At 36.1% G+C, this 27,341-nt stretch overlaps 1 pseudogene; it reads right to left on the bottom strand.

Moving 5' to 3' along the window:
* Positions 1-22,786: 22,786 nt before the first annotated feature.
* On the bottom strand, positions 22,787-23,915 carry LOC114106865 (small ubiquitin-related modifier 1-like; annotated as a pseudogene).
* Positions 23,916-27,341: the final 3,426 nt, after the last annotated feature.

Raw genomic sequence — 27,341 nt, forward strand, 5'->3', positions numbered from 1 at the left:
ATCTTTCACCTCTTTTGTTAGGATGGTTCCCAAGTATTTTATTTTTTTTTTGAGGATATTGTGAATGGAGTGGTTGTCCTCATTTCCATTTCAGAAGATTTGTCACTGATATACAGGAATGCATTTGATTTATGCGTGTTGATTTTATATCCTGCCACTTTGCTGAATTCATTTATTAGCTCTAGTAGTTTCTTTGTAGACCCTTTTGCGTCTGTTAGAAATAGTATCATATCAGCCGCAAATAGTGATAATTTAAGTTCTTCTTTTCCTATTTTTATGCCTTTAATTTCTTTTGTCTGTCTAATTGCTCTGGCTAGTATTTCAAGAACTAAATTGAATAGAAGTGGTGAGAGAGGGTATCCCTGTCTTGTTCCAATTTTTAGATAGAATGCCTTCAGTTTTTCTCCATTCAGGATGATGCTAGCCTGAGGCTTAGCATATATAGCTTTTACAATGTTGAGGTAAGTTCCTGTTATCCCTAGTTTTTCTAGCGTTTTGAACATAAAGGGATGCTGTACTTTGTCGAATGCTTTTTCTGCATATATCGAGATGATCATGTGGTTCTTATCTTTAAGTCTATTGATGTGGTGAATAACATTTTTGATTTCCTTATATTGAACCATCCTTGCATCCCAGGGATGAATCCTAATTGATCATGGTGCACAATTTTTTTGATATGCTTTTGTATTCCATCCGGCAGGATTTTATTGTGGATTTTTGCATCTAGGTTCATTAGAGATATTGGTCTGTAGTTTTCTTTCTTTGAAGTGTCTTTGTCTGGTTTCGGGATCAGGGTGATGTTGGCCTCATAGAATGAATTTGGAAGAGCTCCTTCTTTTTCTATTTCTTGGAATAACTTGAAAAGTATTGGTATTAATCCTTCTTTGAAGGTTTTGTAAAACCTCGCTGTGTATCCATCCGATCCAGGGCTTTCCTTGGTTGGTAGTCTTTTGATGGCTTCTTCTATTTCCTCCTTTGTTATTGGTCTGTTTAAATTGTGTGTATCTTCCTGACTCAATCTGGACAAATCATATGACTTAAGAAATTTATCGATATCTTCACTATCTTCTATTTTATTAGAATATAGGGTTTCAAAATAATTCCTAATTATCTTCTGTATTTCTGTAGTGTCCGTTGTGATATTGCCTTTTTCATCCCGTATGTTAGTAATTTGAGTTCTCTCTCTTCTTCTCTTCATTAGCATGGCTAAGGGTCTGCCGATCTTATTTATTTTTTCAAAGAACCAACTTTTAGTTTTATCAGTTTTTTCAATGTTTTTTTTGTTTTGTTTCGATTTCATTGATTTCCGCTCTGATTTTAATTATTTCTTGCCTTCTACTACCTTTGCTGTTGTTTTGCTCTTCCTCTTCTAGGGTTTTGAGATGAAGTTCATTTATTTGTTGTTTTTTTTTTTCTTTTTTTTGAGGAATGAACTCCAGGCAATGAATTTCCCTCTTAAAACTGCTTTCATTGTGTCCCATAGATTCCTATATGTTATGTCTGTATTTTCATTTATCTCTAAGAATTTTTTTGATTTCCTCCTTTATGTCTTCTGTAACCCATTGATCATTTAGTAACATATTGTTCATTTTCCAGGTGATGCAGGATTTTTCCTTCCTTCTTTTATCATTGATTTCCAGTTTCATTCCGTTATGATCAGATAAGATGCATGGTATTATCTCCACATCTTTATATTTACTAAGAGTTGCCCTATGGCATAATATATGGTCTATCTTTGAGAAGATATCTGCTGAGAAGAACGTGTATCCACTTGATGATGGTTGATATATGCTGTATATGTTGGTTAAGTCTAGGTTATTGATTGTGTTATTGAGTTCTATAGTTTTTTTATCCAGCTTTTGTCTGGAGGATCTGTCCAATGGAGAGAGCGGTGTGTTGAAGTCACCCATAATTATTGTGTTGTGGTCTATTTGACTCTTGAACTTGAGGAGAGTTTGTTTTATGAACGTTGCAGCACCATTGTTTGGTGCATAAATATTGATAATTGTTATGTCTTGTTGGTGGATGGTTCCTTTTAACAGTATATAGTGTCCTTCTTTATCCCTTTTGATTAATTTAGGCTTGAAGTTGATTTTATTCGATATGAGCATGGCCACTCCTGCTTGCTTCCGAGGACCATGTGAGTGGTATGATTTTTCCCAACCTTTCACCTTCAGCCTGTGTATGTCTTTTCCTATCATATTAGTCTCCTGAAGACAGCATATTGTTGGATTTGTTTTTTTAATCCAGGCTACTAGCCTATGTCTCTTGATTGGTGAATTTAAGCCATTAACGTTTAAGGTTTCTATTGATATATGGTTTGTACTTCCAGTCATGCTTATTTATTTATTTATTTTAATTTGGCTAGTTTTTCCTTTTTGGTTATTTTTTCTTCCCTTTACTGAGTTACCTCCCACTGTTAGTTTGGGGTGCTGTTTTTAATTCCTCTTCTTGTAGTATTTTGCTCAAAATGCCTTGCAGTGCTGTTTTTCTGGCTGCGAATTCTTTTAACTTTTGCTTATCGTGAAATATTTTAATTTCATTGTCAAATCTGAAGCTTAATTTTGCTGGATACAGTATTCTTGGTTGGAATCCATTATTTTTCAGCATTTGAAATACGTTGTTCCAGAATCTTCTCGCTTTCAAAGTCTGTGATGAAAAATCAGCCGTTAACCTAATTGGTTTACCCCTGAATGTAATCTGCCTCCTTTCTCTCATAGCTTTTAATATTCTCTCCTTGTTCTGTATGTTGGATATCTTCATAATTATGTGTCTTGGAGTTGGTCTATTACGGTTTTGTATGTTTGGGGTCCTGTAGGCTTCCAGGATTTGGCAATCCATTCCATCTTTCATATCTGGGAAGTTTTCTAAGATTATTTCATTCAATAGAATGTTCATTCCTTTGGTTTGAACCTCTACACCTTCTTCTATCCCAATGACTCTCAAATTTGGTTTTTTTATGACATCCTATATCTCTTGGATGGATTGCTCGTGATTTCTTAGGATCCTTTCTGTGTTGACTATATTCTTTTCAAGTTGATAAAGTTTGTCTTCATTATCTGATGTTCTGACTTCTATTTGATCTAGTCTATTTGTAATATTCTCATTTGAGTTTTTAATTTGGTTTATGGTTTCTTGCATTTCTAGAATTACTGTTTGATTTTTTTTAAATCTCTATCTCCTGGTAGAGCTCATTCTTTGCCATTTGAATTTGCTTATGTAATTCGTTTTCAAAGTATTCTTTCATTGTTTGGACTTGCTGTCTAAAGTCTTCTCTAAGATTCCATTCCATCTGAGTTAGGTAGGCCTTGAGTTATTTCTCTGTCCATTTTTCTGATGCCTCTAGGTTCTCCTGTGAATTTAAGTTGTCCTGCATTGTTTGTAATCCTTTTTTCCCTTGTTTTTTCATGGTGCTCACATTACTTTCCAACTCTGTTTGACTGCCGTGTTTCTGTTTTCTCCTATAAATTTGTTTTGGTTTTGTATAGCTCCAAGATCTCTCCTTTGTGTTGGGAGACAATGTTTAGAGATGTTGGATTTAATTGTGATTTAAGGTAAATTAATCAGTTTCATTAAAGGCCTACAGATTTTGATGGCATATATAGAATTGAGGTTTGAACTTAGGATTTTATGTTGAGGTCAGGCGATTTGATGGTATGGAGGTTAGTATATGTTAGCTTCTTTGGGGGGTTGCTCAAATGCAGGCGGATATTAACAAGAGAATAGACAGGAGTATTTGGGGGTAGTTAAGGGCTTAGGCAGACTATAGACTGATTGGTAGTATTCATCTATTTGCATTTAGTAAGTTGTACATAATCTGGGTAGTCATGCTTAAGAGGAAAGTTGGGGAAAAGGTAAGGAAGCAAACCAAGAAGGAGAGAGGGAGAGAGGAAAGAAAGAGAAAAAAATAGAAAAGAAAAAAAAATGAGAAAAAAATAATAAAATGCAGTAAAATAAAAATTACAATTAAAAAACCCAATAATATAATTTAAAAAAGAAAAAAAATTAAAATTCAAAAATTTAAAAATTTTTAAAAAATAAAGGGAAAGAGAGAAAAAAAAAATGTGGGCACTGTTAGGCTTCTATTTTCTTCGCTTCCAGTAGGTGGTGCTGTGCCTTCCGGGCCAAGATTTTGCCCTCCGGCTGTAGGAAACAATCCGTGTGAGGCCGCTCCCTCCTCCCCCACCTGGTGTCTCTCAAAACCTGTTAGCTTAGGTTTATTCCTGGTCTCTAGTCCCCTCGCTTCTCTTGCCAGCCAGGCCTTTCCCAGTGTGATACCTCTCGGCAGTTCAAGCTACACTCTGGGCCTGCAGTTTCCTGGACATGGAGCGCGGCTATTGGGAACCGGCACCTTATTGTTTTGATTCCCTCCGCTAGCCCCTCCTCCAAGAGCTGGCGAGACAGGTTTCATTTTCGCTGCTGGTGGGAGTTGGCGGTCAGGTGCGTTTACCTTTCCCCACGCGTCTATTCACGTTCACTCCGTTAATCATGCCCCCGGAAAGCCGGGGAGAGATTTTATGCGATTTCCCCGCCGTATGGGAGACGGTCTAAATGACACACACCTGTTCTATCGCTGAATGAGCTGCAATCTGTCGAAAACTGGCGATGGTGATGTTAACTCTCCAAGATGGTGGCCGCTGGCTTCCTCGGTGGGCTGTCCGGTGTGGAGGACAGACTGGATGGCTTCCTTCCCCCGTCTCAAACCCAGAACTCAGCCCGGAGCACAGTGAGGGCACAGCTGGCAGGAGCCCACAGAATCTGCAGCACAGCTCCTCTGCGTTGCTAGCATGTCGTTTCCCGGTGCACCGCAGTCTCTAGCAGTGGGGCGGGCCGCTGATCAATCAGCCTGAATCTCTGGGCGCATGGTTCAGTCGCGGTTGAGCCCCAGTAACTGATCTTCGGGTGATGGAAATCCTTCTTCTAGGTTTCGGTGCACCCCAATTTTGCTGGAAATTCCTAACAAGATAGCTTTTGGCTGTTCTAACTCGTTATTCACCTGCGCAGTGACGCGGTACACGGGGGTGATCCACTCTATTCACCGCCATCTTCTTCTCTTCCCCCTACTCAAATTTATATGTTGAAGCCCTAGCCACCAGCACTTAGAATGTGATTCTATTTGGAATTGATTCAACTAAAATGAGATCATTAGAATGGGCCCTGATCCAGTATGACTGATGTCCTTATAAGAAGAGGAAACTTGGACCCAAAAGACACCAAGGGAGGTGCTTGCACAGAGAAAAGATCATTTGAGGACACAGGAGGAAGATGATCATTTAAAAGTTAAGGACAGAGGTCTGAAGAGAAAACAACCCCATCAACACCTTGATAGTGGAACTCTAGCTTCCGTTATAAGAAAATAAACATGTGCTTTTTAACTCAGTCAATACATGATATTTTGTTTTGACAGCCCTAATATAATATAATATAATATAATATAATATAATACCACATATACAAGTGCCAAGACAAAACAGTCATGGGAAAAGGAACACGGAGTAAAGTCAAGAGGAAAACCAAGAGTGGGTTTCCAATAATTCACTTTAACGTCTACCCTTGCCACCTGGCCAAGACACATTTACAGAAAAATAAATCAGGACTTTGAGACAACCTGATGAGACAATATTGAATTGTTGATCTCAGTTATGACCTTTAGGTTTCATGGACTTTTTCAGTTAAAGCCAATCCCTGTAACTATAAAGTCTATGCTAAAAAAACAAACAAACAAACAACAACAACAACAACAACAAAAACCTAAGTGGCTTTTTTTTTAAGTTATCATATTACTTTTTTGTTGGTTTGTTTTATTTTGTCTAATTTGCCAGTCCCAAGGCAAAAATTCAGACATAGCATCCCTCTGGGCAGTATATTGAAGCTGATCTGAATGCAGTTGTTGGACTTCCACCTGAGGGATGGCAGTAAAATCAACAAGACCCCTGATGTGGTTTCCCACACCCTAGCAAGCCCATTTACTAATTTAGTGAAGTCCTTGCTGTCCAAGGGAACACCTGAGCCAAACAGTTTCAAGCCATTTTGCTCATAGCTGACACCAGTTCATCCTCACAAAAGTGAAGGTATCTGCAAAATTCTGTGTGGAAAGTTCAGCGCGAGGCCCTGTTCTGTCAATATGAGAGATCAACACTCAGATTAAATTCAAAATTCTCACAGAAACTTGGAAAGTCAACACAAAGAAACTTTTTTTCTCTCTTTAAAAGTAGGGAAAAGTTTCCAGTAACAGTTTGGAAAAACAAGTATCACCACTTCTCCACTTCCCTTTGTCTACCCAAGTGTCTGGATGTTGCTTTTCCTCTTGTCATAAATAACAATGTCCTTTTAAGCAATCATACCTTCTACTTCTACTTTTTCAGTGATCTCCTGCTGTTACATAGATTTTTTTTTTCATTTGGGAAGTTTTGTGCAAGAGGCATACATAACTTCTCAGAAGAAAAATATTTTTTAATATATTTTAATCAGAAAGAAAAATTATGTTTAGGAATTGATCAGGATTAAATCAAACATTTTAAAATTTAGTTTACAATTTTTTTTTTTTACTTTAATGCTGATCATTTACCTAGTGACCATCTACAATAGTCACATCTTTCAAGGGAGCTGTGTTTAATAATAAAATTACTTTATTGAGGTGAATGTACCAAAAGAAGTAATGAAAATAGACTCTCTCTAATAATGAACCATTTTTTATGGGCATTTGAATGTGACAGAAAAAGTCCAATCAATGTCAAGGATACTTTCCTAGTTTATGGTTCATACAAAGGGGCATCCGAAGTGTCTAACAGTCTCGGAATCTAAATTTTGTTCATTGTTGCAGATTACAACTAATCCCTAAAGTGAATCACAAGTCAACAACAGTGAAGCATATCTCATGGTGGCCAAGATTTTCTGAGATATGCCTTCCCCTCAACTTACAAAATTTAGCAGAGATCACAAATTAGGAATGCAAGCAATATAATATATATGGAGTTAACCAGGAACTCAATTTCAGGTAGTTCTCTCTAATAATGAACCATTTTTTGTGGGCATTTGAATGTGACAGAAAAGGTCCAATCAATGTCAAGGATACTTTCCTAGTTTATGGCTCATACAAAGGGGCACCCGAAGTGTCTAACGGTCTTGGAATCTAAATTTTGTTCATTAAATCCCTGGCAGATTTCAGTTCAGCATATCCCATGCTGAGGCAGAAATCGCCCATAATCAAATACTAGGTTTCATCTTAGAGCTACTTGTAAGAAATTAGAATCTCTGAATGTAGATAGTTAAAAACAGCCAGCAGATTTAGTGCAACAGCAGTTAAGCTGGTAAGCTACAGAGCAGACAGCTTTGTTCCAAATGTAAGAGACAAGTAAGGCTTTCCTGAGACTTTTGGTCATGTTATAGTTCAACTTGACCCTCTCAAAAATATGCTCATTAAGCTAGAAAGTTATCACTATCTAAGGGTCAGATATCTGATTTCATAAGAGCTCATTAGAAACTAAAGACTGATTTTTCGGTGTCAAAAGTGTACCTCAGTGGAGATATTGACACTCTTGATTTATGATTTCTTTCTTTTTTTTCTTTTTCCATCCAGATACTTTAATAATATGCAATAAGTAGATACAAAGGCAATAAGCACAAAGACATGATTCATTTTAAATAAAAAAACTTATAAATACCACCCAACCTATAAGTGATAAAAAGCAAACAACTTAGGTCCTAACTAAAAACCTTCTTCACAGCAAATGAAACAATCAAGAACGTGAACAGAGAGCCTGAAGAATGGAAGACATCTTTGCCACCAGCACCTCACACAGAGCATTGATCTCCAGGATGTATGAAGAACTCAAAAGACACAACACCAAAAAAAAAAAAAAAAAAAGTCTTCAATTTCTTTCTTTAGTATTCTGTAGTTTTTACTGTAGAGGTCTTTCACCTCTTTTGTTGACTCCCAAGTTTTTTTTTTTAAGGCTACTGTGAATAACTAATTTTCCTAATTTCTCTTTGAGAGGATTCATCACTGATATACAGAAATTCATTTGATTTATGGGTATTGGTTTTATATCCTGCTACTTGCATTGGGAATCAACTTAACAAAAGAGATAAAAGACTTCTACAATGAAAACTATGGAACACTAAACAAAGATATTGAAGAAGACCTTAGAAGATGGAATGATCTCCTATGCTCTTGGATAGGTAAAATTAATATTGTCAAAATGGCCACACTACCCAAAACACTATACAGATTCAATGCAATTCCAATAAAAATTCCAACATCATTCTTTAGAGAAATAGAAAATGAAATTCATTTGGAAAAATAAGAAACCCAAAATAGCCAAAGCAATCCTCAGCATGAAGAGTGGAGCAGGAGACATCACAATGCCAGACTTTAAACTATGGTACAAAGCTACAGTAATAAAAACGGCAGGGTATTGTCACCAAAATAGACATGTAGAACAATGGTACAGAAGACACAGAGACAAACCCACATAAATACATCATGTCATATTAGACAAAAGCACCAAAAACCTACATTGGAGAAAAGATAGCTTCTTCAACAAAAGGTGCTGGGGGAAATGGAAATCCATATGCAGAAAAATTAAACTAAACTCCTGTCTCTCACCATGCACAAAACTCAATTCAAAGTAGATCAAGGACCTAGGAATTAAATCAGAGACCCTATGCCTAATAGAGGTAAAAGTAGGCTTAAATCTTCATTACATCAGATTAGACCCCAACTTCCTTAACAAGACTCCTAAAGCACAAGAAATAAAATCAAAAATTAATAAATGGGATGGATTTAAACTAAAAAGTTTCTTCTCAACAAAACACACAATCAATGAGGTGAAGAGAGAGCCTACATTTTGGGAGCAAATTTTTGCCACATGTACATCAGATAGAGCACTTATCACCAGGATATATAAAGAACTCAAAAAACTTAACACCAAAAAAAATTAATAAAATAAACAGCCCAAGTAAGGAGCTGAACAGAAGAAGATAATCTCAGAAGAAGATAAACAATTGATCAATAAATATATGAAGAAATGTTCAACATCTTTCATAATTAGAGATATGCAAATCAAAACTACTCCAAGATTTTATTTCATGCCAGTCAGAATGGCGTTAATCAAGAGTACAAACAACAGTAAGTGTTGACAAGGATGTGGGGGGAAAGGCACACTCATACATTGCTGGTGGGGCTACAAATTGGCACAATCAATCTGAAAAGCATTATGGAGATTCCTTAAAAAACTTGGAATGGAACCATCATTTGATGCAGCTATTCCACTCCTGGGTCTATACCCAAAGGACTTAAAATCAGCATACTATAGTAATGCAGCCTCTTCAATGTTTATACCAGCACAATTCACAATTGCTAAACTGTGGTACCAACCTAGATACCCTTCAATACATGAATGGATAAAGAAATTGTGGTACATATACATAATGGAATATTACTCATACTAAAAGAGGGAAAAAAATATGGCATTTTCAAATAAATGGATGGAGTGGAGATATCATGCTAAGAAAAGTAAGGAAAAAATAGGCTCAAATATTTCCAATTCCCCAAATCAAAAGGCTGAATGTTCTCCTGATAAGTAGATGCTGATCCATAACGGGAGTTGGGTGTGGAGGGTGTGAGGGTCAATGTTCATATATGAATACACAACCAATGAAACTCCACATTATGTACAACCACAAGAATGGGATTCTAATTAGAATAAGTTATACTCCATGTGATATGTCAAAATACATTCTACTGTCATGTATGTGTAAAAAGAACAAATAAAAAAAAAGAACTTGGGTCCTACTAACAATTTTCTTGGCAGCTTTTACCAATTGTGATAACTATTGTAGAATTTATTAAATTTTACTATTTATGACAACTTTTGCTATATATATCTAGACACAATAACCACAAATTATAAACTAACTTATAATTTCCCTTTTTAAGACTATTAAAAATTAGTTCAAATTCCTTTAGTTAATTCCATATTTATGGAGTTAACATTATAGTTGCCAATGAGATCTAGCTGGAATAAAAAGGATCAGGGGGTCCTGCAGCCAAGTTTTTGAAACACAGTACTGGCAATTGATTTAATCTCTTTCCTTCTACTTGGAGGAAAGAAAAATAGAGAAGTGTGACATTTGCGGATGTGCTAAAGTTGACATGGGAATATTTGGGCTGTTTCTCTTTCCATCAGGAGCAGAGACAAAACAAGCAAAAATATCAGAGAGGCTGCATTCTTTCATCTTCACTTTAGCCAGCATGACCAAAAGCAGCTGAAGAATCCAGCAGGCGAACTGTCCTGGAACGGAATGCATCCTTTTAAAATTCCATAGGTAACTTTTACTTCTCCCAGTAGACAGCAGTGTAGCTGCTGTTTCATACTATAAAGGATTCCAAAGCCACTCTGCAAGTAAACAGGTATCAATCCCTGTCCTTTGAGCTTTCTTTTTCTGAAACATTACTTTCACCATATTTCAGGGAGTCAGTCACACAAATCTCACTTCTGACATCAACTGTATCAGGGTTCCTAGGAGTACAACCAGACTCTATGATTTAGTAGGAGGTGTCACAGAAGTTTTGCACAAGGCTATGATTTATTATGGCAAAGGGCAGCAAATTAAAAAGGGGGAAAAGGTGGATGGGGTAAAGTCCAGAGGAAATCAGGCTCAAACTTTCCTGAATAATTTCCCCAAAGAGTCTCACAAGACATAATTACTTCAGCAATAAAGTAGGACATGTGTGAAATGATGTCTCTCTGGGAAGTTCATTAGAGACTCGATGCCCAGGGTTTTTACTGGAGGTTGGTTAAGTAGGCATCCTCTGCCTTGTATATAATAAAATTCAAGAAATTGAGAAGGAAAGCAGTTGCTTAGCATAAACGGACATAATGATTACAAGCACAGTGAGTGAGTCATTCATCAGTTTTGTGAATGGTAATGACCCTCCTAATACATAACTTTCCTGATGTCAGGCCACGGTCAACTTCAAGCAGACCTTCCTGTAACAGTTTTAGGTCTACTAGGTCAACATAAATCCATTGAGTAGTCTTAAAAGATGTCAGAGATTAAATTCATGCAATTAATTATATTTTCACAATTCGATTCATGTATAAATAATAAAATGCTGCAAGTTAATATTCATATGTGTGACTGATAAGATATATTCATTTATAAATTTCATGGGTCAAAGTTAAAATCATAATAGTAATAAAGTATTTTGACTAAATGTGTAATCCTCATTAAGAATTAAGGAAATTGAATTTTAAGTCATAATACTGTATCACTGCCACCTTAAATCATATTTGGTGATCATGTAGAATGAATAGAGTTTTTATCACCTTCTCTTGGGAATGTAAGTTGACACAACCAAACTCTTAGTAAATAAAATCTGTAGAATGACAAATACATTTTTATATTTTGACAAAATGATATACATTGTAAATAAAATTTGCACTTACATACACATACACATACACATATGGATATTACAATATAATATATAGTGAATAAAATTGAGATAAGGCAGAAAGTAATAAATACTTTCTGAATCCATTTATAGAAAAATAATAATAAAATAAGAAACCTAAGCCTTTATATTTAATGATATGTGCTTAAGTATGAAAGTATTTCAAAGTCAAAAGATAATAACTGAAATTCATGAAATTTTGAAAAGGTAAAGTAGTGATTCAGACAGATGGTACAGAAGACATAGTCAGGGTTCTCTTTACTGAGCTACATGTAAATTAAGTAAATTATTTTCAATGTTTTGTTCATCTGCTTGTTAGTTCTTTTCAATAATTTGATGAATAGTATATTTCAGTTTTCTATGTTTTTATAGAAGTGTATGATATTTTACATTAGGAAAAGTTAAAGGGAAAAAAAGAAATATTTTTCAGAGATAATAACAATATCATGCAAGAAGATATGTCTGCTTATATTCTATGGGTAATCCCTCTTGAGTGTCTAAACCAGGATCTTTATAGTACACTATACAGCAAAGATTATCACATGCTATCTCTTCAAAATGTGACCACGAGCTCTCATATAGTCACTAAAGATAATCATACTGGTTCCATATTGAAATAATTAGTCAGTCATTGTCAATAATCTAGCCTTATTCCTACCTTTATGTCATTAAATTATTTTTAATCTTAGAATCCATGATCTCCTACCTGCATTCTCAGGGCATCTTAGCTCTGAAGCATTCCTTAATATATTGGCATATTCATTCATGAAGTCAATACTTTTAAGCATATGAGCATTTTAAGGACTTTCAAATCAATATAAAAGAGATTTCAAATTTCTTGACAAATACATTCATGCTATCACACTTTTGAAAATACAAACATATGTACATACAAACTAATATGCACATACATACAGATATACCTATGCCTATCTACATGTATACATACACTTATGTAAATACATATATTTACATATATATGTAATATGTTTATTACAATTATATGTATATATTTACACATATATTTACATATATATATTTCTAAGAAAAATTGAAAATAAAAATAAGGACAACCTTTCTTACATAAGAAATAAAATGTGAAATGCACAGCAGTCAGGGTGTGTTCAAGTGATAGAAATAGAACTGGCCTCCAGGATTAGAAATGAATAGGAGTTTGATGTACATTTCTTGTGGAATTTTAGAGGAACGATTTCTTTATTCTGGGGAGCAGAGCATGTATTTGAGATTGTGTGTGTGTGTATATATATATATATATATATATATATATATATATATATATATATATATATATAAAGAATGTACTGATATCAGGGCTGCAGATATAATGAGGTTATAACCAGAATAATAGAAGGAAGAAAAAAAAAAGCATGTACTCTGCCCTGCCCTGGAAAAGTTATGCAACAACTCAGGATTTTATTTGTGATTTTCCTTTAAGATAAAATCCTTAATTATCAATATTTAGCTTGATTGTGAAAAGGATCCTTTTCACAATAAAGTCAGTTGAAGACTTCATAAAATCACTAGAAACAGAGGTGAACCTTTGGGAACAATAGGAAGGAATTATCTACAGAAAGGGAAAGTATACAGTGCATACAGTGGAAAAAAATATTGAAGCAGGTGAAAGAAAACTATAAGAGGACAGAACACCATTTGGCAGAGACAAATGAGCAACAGATAAAGTGACAGGGACTGAGATCAGAGGAGCAGACAAGGCCAGTAAGTGGAGCATGATTTTGGTGGTCATAGTCAAGCAGTTAAGTTTTATATAAAAATAAAGTAGGAAACTTTTGGAGGATATTAAGTTGTAGAGCATCACAATATGATCTGTTGCACATTTACTATCCCGATCACTCTGAAGACAATAAGATGCGATGAAGAAATACAAAGGAGAAATGACAACAGTGAGATGATTCCAGCAATTAAGGCAAGAAATAATGATAACTTGAAATTGGTCCCCTAGAAATGGAAAGGTGGCATATTAAAGAGATCATTTTAAAAGTAAAAATAAAAAGGCACTGCATGTTGATTGATATGATATAAAATGAAGAGCAGAAAAGAAACCAAGATGACCCCAGTATCTTTTGGTGTGGGGGTTTAAGCTGGAAATTATTAGCACATAAGAGTTATAGATTTTTGCTGGAATGATTAAGATCACCTCTGAAGAGTACATAGATATGGTAAATACAGTTAGCATTTATTGACTATTAACTGGATGCCAGGAGGAGTGCTTAGCACTTTGAATCATTTATTTACCCTTTGAATAAACTCTGAGAAGTAAGTAATGTTATTATAACCCACTTAGAGAAGCAAAACCATGCTTTTAAAAGGTTATATAACCCTCCCATTGACACATAGTTAGTAAATGATGGGGGCTATTTTTAAATTCATATAGTCTGAATCCAAACCCCACACATTTAATGACTATTATTACTGCCTTGGTGAAAAGAAGCATATTTTGAACCAAACCCTAAAACGATCCATTTAAAATACCCATAGTGGAGGAACACTGTACAAAAGAGACTGGTAAAAAGACAAAAATTCTCCTTCTATTACAAACTCTATGAAGTCTTAAATGTTGCTGAAAAGATTAAGAATAAAAGAAAATGCAATTAAATTTGATATTATTAAAAAAATAAGCTGATCTTTACAAGAACAGTTTTCCTACAGGGTTGGGATCATGATTAAAGTTGGAGGTCTATGTGGCATCACAGGAAAATAAATACAGTATTAGATCCTCTTGTATGTTTGTGACTTAATGATGGAGATGAGAGAGAAGGGAGGGGAGTCCGGAGGAAGTAACAGGGGAGGGAAAGAAGGAGTGAGAGACTTGAGAAATCAATTATGCCAGGGAGGAGGGAGAAGAGAAGAAATAAAGTTTGGAGATAGAAAACAAAATGCTCCCCTTTTCATGATGCAAATGGGCCAATGCAACAAATTCGTCACCAGGTGGTTGCCTGATTTTGCTGGGAAATAGTGTCAGGGGCTCAGTGTTGGTCTTGGCTTTTGGCAAGTTAGGTGCACAGCAATGCAAGTTGCCAAATCACTTGCTTAATCACTTAACAACAAGACACTCTCCATGAGGAAGTAATGAGGCAGCAGTAGGGGTCATGCACCTCCAGACCAAATGGCCATGTAACTTATTAATTTTAGGATTTATTTGATCCTTCAATTTTATCACTACTTCTATTTAACAATGAAGTCCTTCTGCAGTCAACCAAATGTAGAGCTTGATTAGTTATTACACAATGCCCAGATAATGAAGGGAATTAGATGGCAGTGGTCAAAAATTCAGCCTGACTATGGTAAGCCAAGGACAATATTAGAGACTATGAGAAACTACAGTAAGCCAGAAACTTTCTCAGAAGATGGATAACTAAATGCCAAGAACGGCATAGCTTTACTCCAGAATTCTAAAGGATTGCTGTGATTCACCTGCAAGTGTCTCTTGAAGTTCCATGTATCATCTCTATCTGCCACACCTCCTTACAGCACTGGCTCTCCTCAGCCACACTGACCAAGTCACACACAGCTTGCAAAGCACCCTGGACTTGGTAGTCTTTCCTTTTCTGAACCCTGCTCAAAACTGAAAGGCTTTGAGTTATTTGGTAGTTTACAGTAGCACAAGTTGATAAGTAGTATAGTTCCACCAGACACTTTTCCTGATTCTTAGTCGTGGGGACACCAGATGCAGCAATTTACCCAGTACTTTGGGAAGGATAACTCAATATGCTCCATACTATAGGACAGACAGTTCCTGAATTTTTATAGGATTTACTTCCTACTTCCCTATGCCATATTTATGTCATATTAGAATGTTTAATAGTGGCTGTCTCTTGTTCATTAATTCCATTTAGCATGATACCCTCTTTGCAATAGATCAAGATTGCATATTGTGTTATAAAGAAGTAAGCAAGACCAGATTGTTGATATTTCTATGAAATAAAACAACAAAAGTATTCTGTAGCCCTTTGCAGCTTGTAGAGAACTATTTATTTTTTTATGGGGGAGGATACTGGGATTGAATTTAGGGGCACTTGAGCACAAAGCCACATCCCCAGCCCTATTTTGTATTTTATTCAGAGACAGGGTCTCACTGAGTTGCTCAGTGCCTCGTTTTGCTGAGACTAGCTTTGAACTCATGATCCTCCTGACTCAGCTTCCTGAGCTGCTGGGATTACAGGAGTGTACCACTGTGCCTGGCTAGAAAACTGCTTTTGATTTTTTTTTAAATAAGTAAAGAGAAAAAGTCATGTGGTAGACTCAGAGTTGTTTACTAGTGACTAAGTTACTCATAAATGTAGTGTCACAAAACAATAATTTTATTATTCTACTAAAGAGCACAGAGTTTATGTATAGTACCACAAAGATAGCTTTCCTCTGCCTCATCTTGTCTATTGCTTTAGCTTAGAAGACCTGAATGAATGGCAGTGACCAAACTGGCTAGTCCAAAGAATCATAGGTAGCCTTTTTCAGCCACATACATTTTACCACATTGCAAGAACGGCTTTAAAATTAGGCTTAGTTTCTCCTAAACCTTGAGGCAATTTGGATTTCCTCACAGCATGAGGGCCTCAGCATAGTTAGAATTCTACCTGTTGACTCAGACTTCTAAGAACAACTCAGGGGAAAAAAAAAGTTGGATAACAGACTTTTATTGATCAAATCTTGGAATGAACAAAGCCCTCATTTGCTAAAAGGAAGCCAAGGACTAAGGGTTTAGCTCAGTGGTAGAGCAAGTGCCTAGCATACATGAGGCCTTGAGTTTGATCCTCCTGGAAAAATAAAATGAAAGTCCCAAATGGTGTTATTCATCTAATGCCATATAACAAACCAATCAACATTTAATTGCTTAAAACTAATAAACATTTATTATCTTGGTTTCTGCAGGTTAAGTATCTGGGTGCAGCTTACCTGTGTGATTTCTCCTTAAGATTATTCACAAGTTTGCAGTCAAGGTATCAGCCAGAGTTGTCACCTCATCTGAAGCCTTGACTAAGGGAAGATGTGCTACCAAATCACTCACATACTTGATTGTAGGACTTGATGCCTAACTGTCATTGACCTGAAGATCTTAGTTCCTCCTTGATTGGAGAGCAGAATGTCCCTGTGTTACTTGGCATATGGCCTCTTATAGGGCAACACCCACCAGGACCCCTGGCTTCCATCAGAATGAACAAGTGAGGGAAAGCCAGAACTGGCAAGCAGGAGAAAGGCCAGATCTCAGAAGGCATATGCCAACCTCAGAAGGGATAAATCCCAACACGTTTATCATAGTCTGTTAATTGGAGGAGAGTCACTAGGCCATCAAAGAAGAGGAGATCACACAAAATGTTGGATTTCACACCAGGAAATTATCAGGGCCATTTTAGAGAATGCCTTCTCCAATCTGCACTTTGACCTCTGATAGTCCCTATCCTGTCCCTCTTTAAAACATATTTAAGTCCATCAAAGTTTCTTCCACCCTCTCATTATATCACCACTCAAAATTTATAATGTCACCCTTTAATTTGTTTCTAACTTATGATGAGGCTCCTCAGATCATATTGCCATAAATTCAACTAATTAAGAACAGTTCCTCTCAGTATGTGGATTTGTGAGACTACAGAAGCCATCTGTCCTTCATACAGTCAACATATAGTAAGTAGATAGGTACAGGATTAATCTTGAAAACATTTCTGTTCAAACGAGGGGAAAATGATGACTAGTGAAAGAGATTGAATTTAGGGGCCCTCTAAAATTGAGAGCAACTTCCTCTTGCTGAGTAAAGGCTGAAGTTTGCAGCCTCCAATCCTGAAGGGCACCAAGGAAACTGAGAACAGAGAATGTCCTCTCCCCAGGTCTGTCTAGCACTGGATAATTAAATCTGTCTATGAACATTTCCTGCCCTTTGTCTTACCTTGTTAACTCTTAAAAGCCTCTCTCACACCAGAACCTCCTGAAGATGGAATTTTTTCGAAATGAAAATTTTCTTCTATTTTTCTTCAAAATGGGCTTTGAATGAAACCAATTTTTCTTCTAATTTGACCCTATTTCTGGACTAATAAGCAGTGGAGCATAGCCTCCTCCCCAGACAAGCAATAGTGTCACTCTGTAACACTAGGGATGTAGCTCTGTAGCCTTTTGGAGAATCATGCTATACCTCTGCAATACATTCTCACTTAGTCAGAACTATAACTGAGTATTTAAAGGGCCATTCTATTGTTGTCTGGAGCCAGATGCATCAAGATAGTGGGAGACATGATATGATTATTGTGTTCCCTGTACATAAGCCCATTGCTACATTTCTTTGACAGATATAAATTATTTGATCATAACAAATGCTTGTAGATTTGTAGTTCTTATTTTTTTGCGGGGGGTGGATGGGAACTGGGGATTGAACTCAGGGGCACTTGATCACTGAGTCACATCCCTAGCCCTATTTTATATTTTATTAGCAACAGGGTCTCACTGAGTTGCTTAGCATCTCCCTACATTGCTAAGGCCGGCTTTGAACTCAAGATCCTCCTGCCTCTACCTCCTAGCTGCTGGCATTACAGGCATGTGCTAACATGCCCAGGCTATAGTTCTTATTTATATAACTGGTAATATCAAAATGGTGACTAAGACATTCTATAAGTTCACAAGAGAATTTCATGTGGAAAAGGTAAATCTACATCTAGAGTGTTCATTTGGTTAAGGACATTACTGTCTTTTCCATCATGGAAAATGTACAAGGTTATTAGTATGCCATCAGGTAACTGGCTGTTTACCCTGGAAGTCTGCCATATTGTTTTCTCAGAGTAGGTTCCTGCTGTTGGAAGATTTTGATATTCAGTGGTGGACAAAGACAGGTCAGCTTTGCTAATGAACATCTGTGTTTCTGAGCTGATGGAGAACTTTCACTCCTGCTTCCATGCTATTTTGTTTGTGAGCCCATTGGGTGATGACAGGGGTGGCTGATATCTACAGAATGGGTCATCCTAGTCATTTGATTATTAAAATGCTTCTCTGCTAAGGTCACCTTTAATGGACACTAACATCACAAAAAAATTTCTTTGCCTTTTTTCACCCATTTAGAGTAATCTATCCATATATCTCTTCCTCAACATTCTTTGTCACCAATTTTCCAGTCATGTTTTTTTTTCTAAATCCCTGACTACCCAGCCAAATCATTGGCTATCACCCATGAAAAGTATAATCATGTCTTCTTCTTTCTTCTTCCAAGAAAAATGTACAAATAGGTGCATATTCCAAAGTCCTGAGCACTGAAAGGAATTTCTTCTCCCATTGTTGTTCAGTAATGCCCTAAAATGGGATTGTAGTGCTGCAGCTGCCTACATTCAGGTGGTGCCTACCTATCAAGCAGAAACATCTGTAAACTAGGCTTTTAGGGATCATTCATGTACAAGACATTTTCATGTGATGATGGAGTATTGCTGTCCACACCCAACTAATGTTGTTATGGGTTGATGAGTCAGACAACACCTAATTCATGTTATCAGAGTAGAGAAAGCCTAGAATGTTACAGACAGAGATTGTTAGATGATTCAGGTAGGGACTCAGAAGAACAGAATACTTACAAAAATGTAGGTAATAAAATCTATTCTAATGAGGTTGCGATTCAAATGCAGATTCTCTGGGAGTTGGACTACAGTCTATAGTTGTTACACTGCAGCAAAACATGTGGGTGCATTTTGCCCATGCCACAGACTTTATCGGAGGCTGAGCATAAAGGTGATAAACTATTTCATCTACTGGAGGAAATCTGAAGGCAGGAAAGCATTTGTGCAATAGCATGTGTATTCTTGGCTGCTTTAGCCAAATTTACAATAAGAATTAGGAGCAAAAAGGGACAGTAAAAGATGATTTGAAAAATGTGCAGTGTGGCCAGAAAAAGCGCATACAAAATGTGGCCAAGGATGGTGAGATTTCTAGCACTGATGAAACAAAACCAAGAACTTTGCACCAGGACAATAGAAAGGTTGAGTTGAGGACATCTCAGAAATTTGTAAGCATCACTTTCGTAGGCTCAAAAGTGTTGAAATACAAATTTGTTTCTGTAAGGAAAGAAACAAATGAAGAAAATAATGAGAGAGGAGATTTTGCTCTAAAAATTATGGTGTAATAATTGGCTATCCATATCAAAAGATAAACTTTTATTCGTGTTCATAGAATATTCAAAAACTAACTCAAAATAAACCATAGATGGAGTTGTAAAATCTAAAATTGCAAAACATCGAAAAGAAAAGCAATAGTGAAAATACTTATGCTTGAGGTGATAAAGATAAGCAAAGTAGAAAATAAGACAAAATTAAAATTCTTATTTTTTATGGGTATGGAGAAAGTATATTTAGTACAGGTGCCTGCAGTGATATGGTATTTAGAATGTATTAGGATTCATAGAAAACAGAAAAGAAGAAAAATTTTGAAAACTGGAGAAAAAGAATGTGAAGTTTTTTGTTTGTTTTTACTATGGAGGAAAAATCAAAGGCTTATAAGCAAATGGAAATCTGTAGAAAACATTAATAAAAAAGAAATTGCAAATTAAATAACACCTAGTATAATAAAATAACCATACATTAATAAAATGTTATAAAGTCAGAGAACTTAGGTTTGACAAGAATATTATCAATGTTATCAAATAATGAGAATTTACCACTCTATTGACAATATAAGTTGGGATAGCCATCTTTAAAAATAATTCAATAGTATCTGATGAAGTTTACCATATATACTCCTTCAGTTTTAATGATTTTAGTCATAGGTATACATCAGAGGGTATTGTTGTTCATAGTTTATCAAAATATAATTATCAGAATATTCAATGAATGTTAGCTGAATTGTTAGTAAAAACTACAAAAATGGACAATATGATGCATAAACCGGAGAGAGGTGGCACACACCTGAAATCCAGCTACTCCAGAGGCTGAGGCAGGAGGACTGCAACTTCAAGCAATGTCCCCAGCCCTATTATATTTTTTATTTTGAGACAAGTTCCCTCTAGGTTGTTTAGGGCCCCACTAAATTGCTGTGGCTGGCTTTGAACCTAAGATCTTTGTGCCTTAGTCTCCAGAGCCACTGGGATTACAGGCTTACACCACCATTCCTGGCATTATTACTTCTCAAGATCCCCTTTCCAAGTTATGTTTTGAAAATAATATTTATCAGGATAAAATTTTGAATTTTTGTTTTTAATTTTATTTTGAGACAAGTTCTAAGTAGCTTAGAACCTCATCCAATTGCCCAGGCTGGCCGCAAATTTGCAATTCGTTTGTCTCAGCCTCCTTAGTAGGTGGGATTATAAGCATGCAATGGTGCCTAGGATACAAACCTTTATAAGATTCTCTAAATATTAAATAATTAAATCTTTCACTAAGTCAACTCTCTTTTAAAAAAAAAATATATATATATTTTTTTTAGTTGTAGAGGGACACAGTATTTTTATTTTATTTTATTTTTATATGGTGCCAGGAATCAAACCCAGGGCCTCATGTGTGCTAGGCAAGTACTTTACCACTGAGCCACAACCCCAGCCCAAGTCAATGTCTTTTAAAATTGTGCTAACATATTTAATTATATCACATACACAATATAATTATATTATAAAAATATTTAGACATATGCATTTCATATTAACCTGCTTAGAAAATAGAACACTATTAGTATTTTTGAAGTGCTGTATGCTATTGCATTATCATGATAACATTTTTTGTTTTGTTAAACCAAGAGAAACCATTATCTTGAATTTCATACTGGCCATTTTTAATGTTTTTCATATTAGTTTCCTGGCTCTTTTATATATATATATATATATACCATATATGTTTCGTTTCCCAACAAATATATTTATTGGTTTTACTTGCAAAAGAGGTTTATATAAATAGAAACACATTCTATATACAATTCTGTGACTTGATATTTTCTGCAGACTATTTCTTAACCCATCCATATATATGTATGTATATCTGTAATTCATTTGTATTCACTGACATATAGACAACAACTTTATAAACATGCCAAAATTTATTTTTCCATTTTTATATTTATTCTTGATTATTTTATTGTGGATTTCAGTTATTTTCCAGTATTATTATGAACAACCCTGGATATAGAAGTCTAAGATTTTTTTTTAAGAGCAGTATTTTTCAGCAGGTTAGAATTCATTACTAGGTTGTGTATTTAACATCAAGCATCACAAATATCATTGTAAAATAAAAAAGAAAAATAATAAAGTAAATGGGGGGGAGAGTACAATAGAATAGAAAATAAAATATACTGCAATCATTAGAATCAAAGGTATATGTATGTTTATCTCACATAGTTATTTTAATGTAATTTTTACTGAATCTCACTATATATTAAAATCAAAAAGTTTCAAAGCCACAAGAATCCCTTGATCAAAGATTTGTCTATCTTCAACTTTAAAGGGAAAGTTAACAGTCATATTATGCAAATGGTAGGACACACTATATGGAACAGCAAATCAACAAGCTACACTCCTAACTTTAAGGGTATTAACATCACCTTAGTAGAAGTAGTTTTGTAACAACATATTCAACCCACACCTCTTTCTCTGAGTGCCACATTTTATGTTCAAGTATCTATAGTGATTTTTGAAGCTGATTTTGGTTTCTGACACATATTTATTGAATTATAGTGATTGTTGGATGAATGGGTAAAGGATATAAATGAAAAACATTCTAGCAATACAAGATAGCATTTGATACAATTTACCAGAATACCTCAGACATAATATTGTAGGAGCTAAGAAGGAAAAATCACATCATGCTTATAGATAAGAGATGTACTGAGATTTCACTGAAGAAATTGAAATTACTATTTTATATCTTTTCTACTTGCATCTTATTTTGCTGCCTGATCAACCACTGTGTACAGCATAGAGTTTAGAGTACTGGCATCTACTTCTAGCTGGCATAAACCTACTTACTGAATAAACTGGTCAAACTGTTTAATTTATGCAGACGTTTACCCATTTTATAAGTAGTAGGGAAGAACCGACCCAGCATTATTTCATGATATCTCTAGCTCTTCTAATACCATTCCTATATAAGTGTTCTGTGTCCTTATGACCCACATTAGAATGAATATCTTTTTTTGTACTTCTTTTCACTTGAATGCATTTTTGGAGATCTCTACAGCACTTTTGCATTAATTCAAGGCCATAATTCATTTTTTTTTTTTTTGCTTGACCATAGGTAGAAATTGCTTTTTGCAAGTTCTGTGGATGAACTTGTCTCTTTGGAGATTTTGGAGGTTTGTAAATATGCTATGCAAAAGCCTGACCTTGTGAAACTGAGTCTTATTTCAAATAGTATCATCAACAATAAAAGAATATCTAAACTGTTGAATGTCAGACCTCTCCCCAATTTGTTCCTGATAAACTTCTACCACATCTTGTTCCTCCATTGTGAGTTCTTTTGGAGTAAAATTATCAGTAATTCTCTGAGCATCAAAGAGAAACCTGAGTGAGTTCATGGAACTCTCTATCTTTGACAGTGTGATTCTTTGAGTTTCTTGAGATATGTTTTTATTTGGTAGTAGTTATGAGTGGTGAAATGTAAACTGAAAATGTAGAAGAGGCACGGGTTTCTTTGAAATTGCCTTCAATGACCATCAAGTATCTTATAGAACAAAAAGTGTACTAACCCTGAGCATAAATGGATGGAACCAAAGGCAGCTAATTTTAAAAAATCCGTCTAGAAGGAAAGATCAATGGGACTAACTCCTGGCAGGGTCACTGAGGTCCTTGTAAAGTTAGGATTTATAGCCCATAGGTTTCTCCACGTATTTCAGAAGGGAAATTTCCTTAACAATGCGAGTATACTAAGATCAAGTCTTCTCAGTCCTTGACCCCAGCACCTGCATGAACATAGCATTGACTTGTAGATGGAGGCCCCTAAATGGGATGGTCGCCATGACAGTTTCAGAAAGGACCAACTAAGGATCAAAACTCCTCTGTTAATATGAAGGAGGACATAAACATCTGAATGGTAAAGACTTTAGAAGGTGGAACACAGTTTTGCTGATAAACATCAAACAGTAATAAATTTTCAGTGTCCTTATTCCTTTGTCCCTCTCTGCTTAAAGGTCTCTCTCTCTCTCTCTGTCTCTCTCTCCCTTCCCCTGCCCCCTCCTCTCTCCCTCTACGCCCCCCTCCCTCCCTCCCTCCCCCTTTGGGTTCTTTGCTTGAGCCTGACTTTGCTTCCACTCATAATACATTCCCTCACTTGACTTTTTTATGTCTGACTTTAAATTTTATTTTGTGGGAACACAAGAACTGAGGTTTAGAGCTTCTGCCTCATGCTCTCCTGTGACATTGTCATTTTCATTTTGAACCAAATATCACTGCTATTCTGTCCAATGACTTAATATATTCTCCTTTCTTCTTATCCCCCAAATCCTTGGTTGACAGTTTTGGCTCCTGCTTGGACATGGTGGTGGTGGCTGCACCAGGAGGTCTCCACACAGCAGTGGCCTCCTGCAGGTAGAACCTAACTCCACCGTGTGCAGATGGGCCTCCCTTTCTCACAGCACAGCACTGGTAGGCCTGTGTCACTCTCGTATTTATTGGTTGACTTTTATTTCAGTAATGATTATGCTGAATTCCTGAGGTTTGTGAAAATGGAAGAACTGTCATATCTTGAGAGCTCAATATAAATCCAATTTAATTTTATGAAAGAGATTGCAATAACATTAAATTGTAAATCTTTCAGATCCAGTGTCCCTGATTAAAACTGAAGCTGGGTCAGGAGCAGAGGCACATGCCTGTAATCCAAGTGGCTCAGGAAGCTGAGGCAGGAGGATAACAAGTTCAAAGACAGCCTCAGCAATTTAGCAAGTTGTTGTTTCAGAAACAAACAAACAAACAAACAAAAAAAAAAATATATATATATATATATATATTTTATGTATATATAAATATCTTATATATATATATAAAATTATAGATAGATAGATGTAAGGTCTGGAGATGTGATCCAGTGATTGAACACCCCTGGGTTCAATCCCCAATATTCTAAATAAATAAATAAATAAATAAATAAATAAATAACAGAAGCCAGGGAGTAGGTACGGCTCAGTGGGACTGTAGAGGCACCCCTTCTTCCATAGAAATTCTTAATTAAGTTTTTCCAGAAATCCATACTATAATTGATCTTAGGATCATCATCCAAGAATCTTTACAAAAGAGTTCAATGTAATTAAGCTTCTTATTTCCTGTTGCTCTATTTCACGTGGCCACCAGCCTAGAAGAGATCAGCACTCCAGGTGTTGAACACCACTTTACTAGTTTTTCACAACATTTATGGACTATCTAGTATTGTAACAATATATAACAGTTTGTAAAAGTTTTCAAGAGGAAAGTGTGCTTGCAAATGCAGAATGTGATAAAGAAGACAGATTCTTTTAACCCAGTCTCTGACCTTAGGTTGGCAAACTTCACAGGGATATTTACATTTCAAAGATTAGAGAAGATGTTACTAATTGGGCTCCTAGGTAAAAACTGGCAGGGGAAGGGAAGAGAGGGGAGAAGAAACTCTCCCCTTTTCAGGCACTGATTCTTGCAGGAAAAAAAAAAAGTGTCTTTGAGGGCTTAAGTTGACCAGAAGAGTGAAAGAAAAACCTGTCGTCATGGGAACTTCTGTAGATTGTGAGCCTCTGAGTACCTCCCCCTATACACTGGTTAGAAAGTTCTAAAACTTCCTGAATTCAGAGTTCAGGAGGATTGATTGACTACAGCAAAAGCTTTTTGCTATCAACCTGGCTGCAGCCAAATAAATATGCTTCCTGCTAATTCTTTGGTGTCTGTTTCTGCAACAGTACAGCATTGGCTGAGAATGTGGGAGGGCCCGAGTTGGGTTCCTGGCACTGCAAATAAAAGAAAAGTGAAGACAAACAAATATAAAAACAAACCCAAAGACTGCCTAGATCCCCAATTTTTGCTTCCAATACTTTCTTATGAAGTCTGTTCTGCACAGTCTCCAAATATCAGACTCACCAACACTTTATAAATCATGACTTTTTTTTTCCCTAGTAGAACAAAGTATTAAAATATGATGTTCATCTGGAGCAGAGATTTTATTTTAGAGCCTCCTGGTATTTGCAGTCTATAGTGAAGATGAGATACACATACTTTTTATTTTTGCCTTGCATAATTTTAGCACCTTTCAGTATTTAGAGATATTGCTTCCGTTTGAAATATGGTCTCACCTTTTTTTTCATGGAAACTGCCAAATGTAAACCCTATACTGATCTATTATAGGTAAAGTTCTCATGGAGAAATAATTTACCTGGATACTCTCATCTCAAGCAGCTTTAGACCCCAGGGAAGCAAATAGGGACCTTTAATATATCTCCTTCTTCTTTCCTTCCTCTCTCCCTCTCTTTCTTTAATCTATGATCTATCTATTTTTGAAGTGTTTCAAATTATCAGTCTTAGTATAGTGGCCCTTAGATCCTATTCAAATTTTGGGCCCCAAGTGCCCCATCCAGGAGTAGGCCTGGATAAACTAACTTTGTCCAGATTTTATAGTTATAATCTGCAAGAAGTTTCACCCATGCAATGTCTTGTATTGTTATCAAAACCTGGAGTCAGGTTAAATTTATAATACAAGATTGTGAAAAAAAAAATTAAAAGTAGAAAGACTAAGTTTTTTGAGATCAGAGTTTTTGACTGATTTATGTCTATATCTGAAGAATGTTTCATAGTTCCTGGAGAATGTACACTCATTAACTAGTATGGAAACTACTTGAAGGGTTTAGAAGGAGTTACAATCCAGCACTAAGAGGAAAGTCTATCCTGGAAACATTGTGATTCTAAGAGTTAACATTTTTGAGTTTGTGGCTGTTTTCTTTGATGGAATCATTCAACCCTCACAGCTTCAGCTGAAAAAAATTACAGCTTAACACTAAGAAGCAGTAGAAAAAAAGGGGGGGGGGGGCAGGGCTAGCAGAGAAGCTGGAAATTGACAGGTTACTTTCTGGAGGGAAGAGAGCCACAGACAAGACTAGACCTCAAATCTGGATTTAATCTCTGGATGATTTCTAAATCAACACCTGCATGGGTGAAAATCCTGGCAGCTTAGTGTAAAAAACAGGCAAAGGCAGCAAGACCACCATGAAAAGAAAGTGCTGAATGGGCGAGATTTTGTGTTGGTTTACTTCACTATGTGATTGTTATTTTGGATGTGAGATGTCCTCCAACTCTACGTGAAACAATGCCAGAGGGTTCAGAGGGGGAATGATTGGGTTGGGAGAACCTTAACCCAATCAGTGAATTAATCACTTGATGGGATTAATTCAGTGGTAACTCAAGGCAGGTAGGTGTGGCTAAAGGAGGTGGGGCATTGGGGTCACGGCTTTATTTGGCAAGTGGAGTCTCTGCTTTCTGATCATTATGTGAGCCACTTCCCTCTACCACATTCTTCTGCCATGATGTTCAGCCTCACCTTGACCCCTGAGGAAGGGAGCTGGCTGGCTGTGGATTGAGATCTCCAAAACCATGAGTGCTCAAATAAACTTATCTTCCTAAAATTGTTCTGGTCAGATCTTTTAGTCACAGCAGCAAAAAAGGTGACTAAAACAGTAATAGGTTTACCTGTGAAATATCAGGCAATAGAATAATTCAAGATCTGTTGGCTTGAGGTCTCAAACAACAGAATTGGGAACTGCCAGAGTCTCTGGAATTTAGAGGGATGAATTGGAAACAAGGAAACCACAGGGAAAATTGTAAGGTCCTTTCTTAGCATCTGAACGGCCATCTTGAAAAAGTTTCGCTTTCCCCACAGAAAAGGCTCACCACTCCCTCCTATGAACCCCAACCTTACCTGCCTGCATTAGGACCCTCCCAGATCTAATCCCT

This window comes from Marmota flaviventris, chromosome 11 (assembly GCF_047511675.1).
Source record: "Marmota flaviventris isolate mMarFla1 chromosome 11, mMarFla1.hap1, whole genome shotgun sequence".
Classification (NCBI taxonomy): domain Eukaryota; kingdom Metazoa; phylum Chordata; class Mammalia; order Rodentia; family Sciuridae; genus Marmota; species Marmota flaviventris.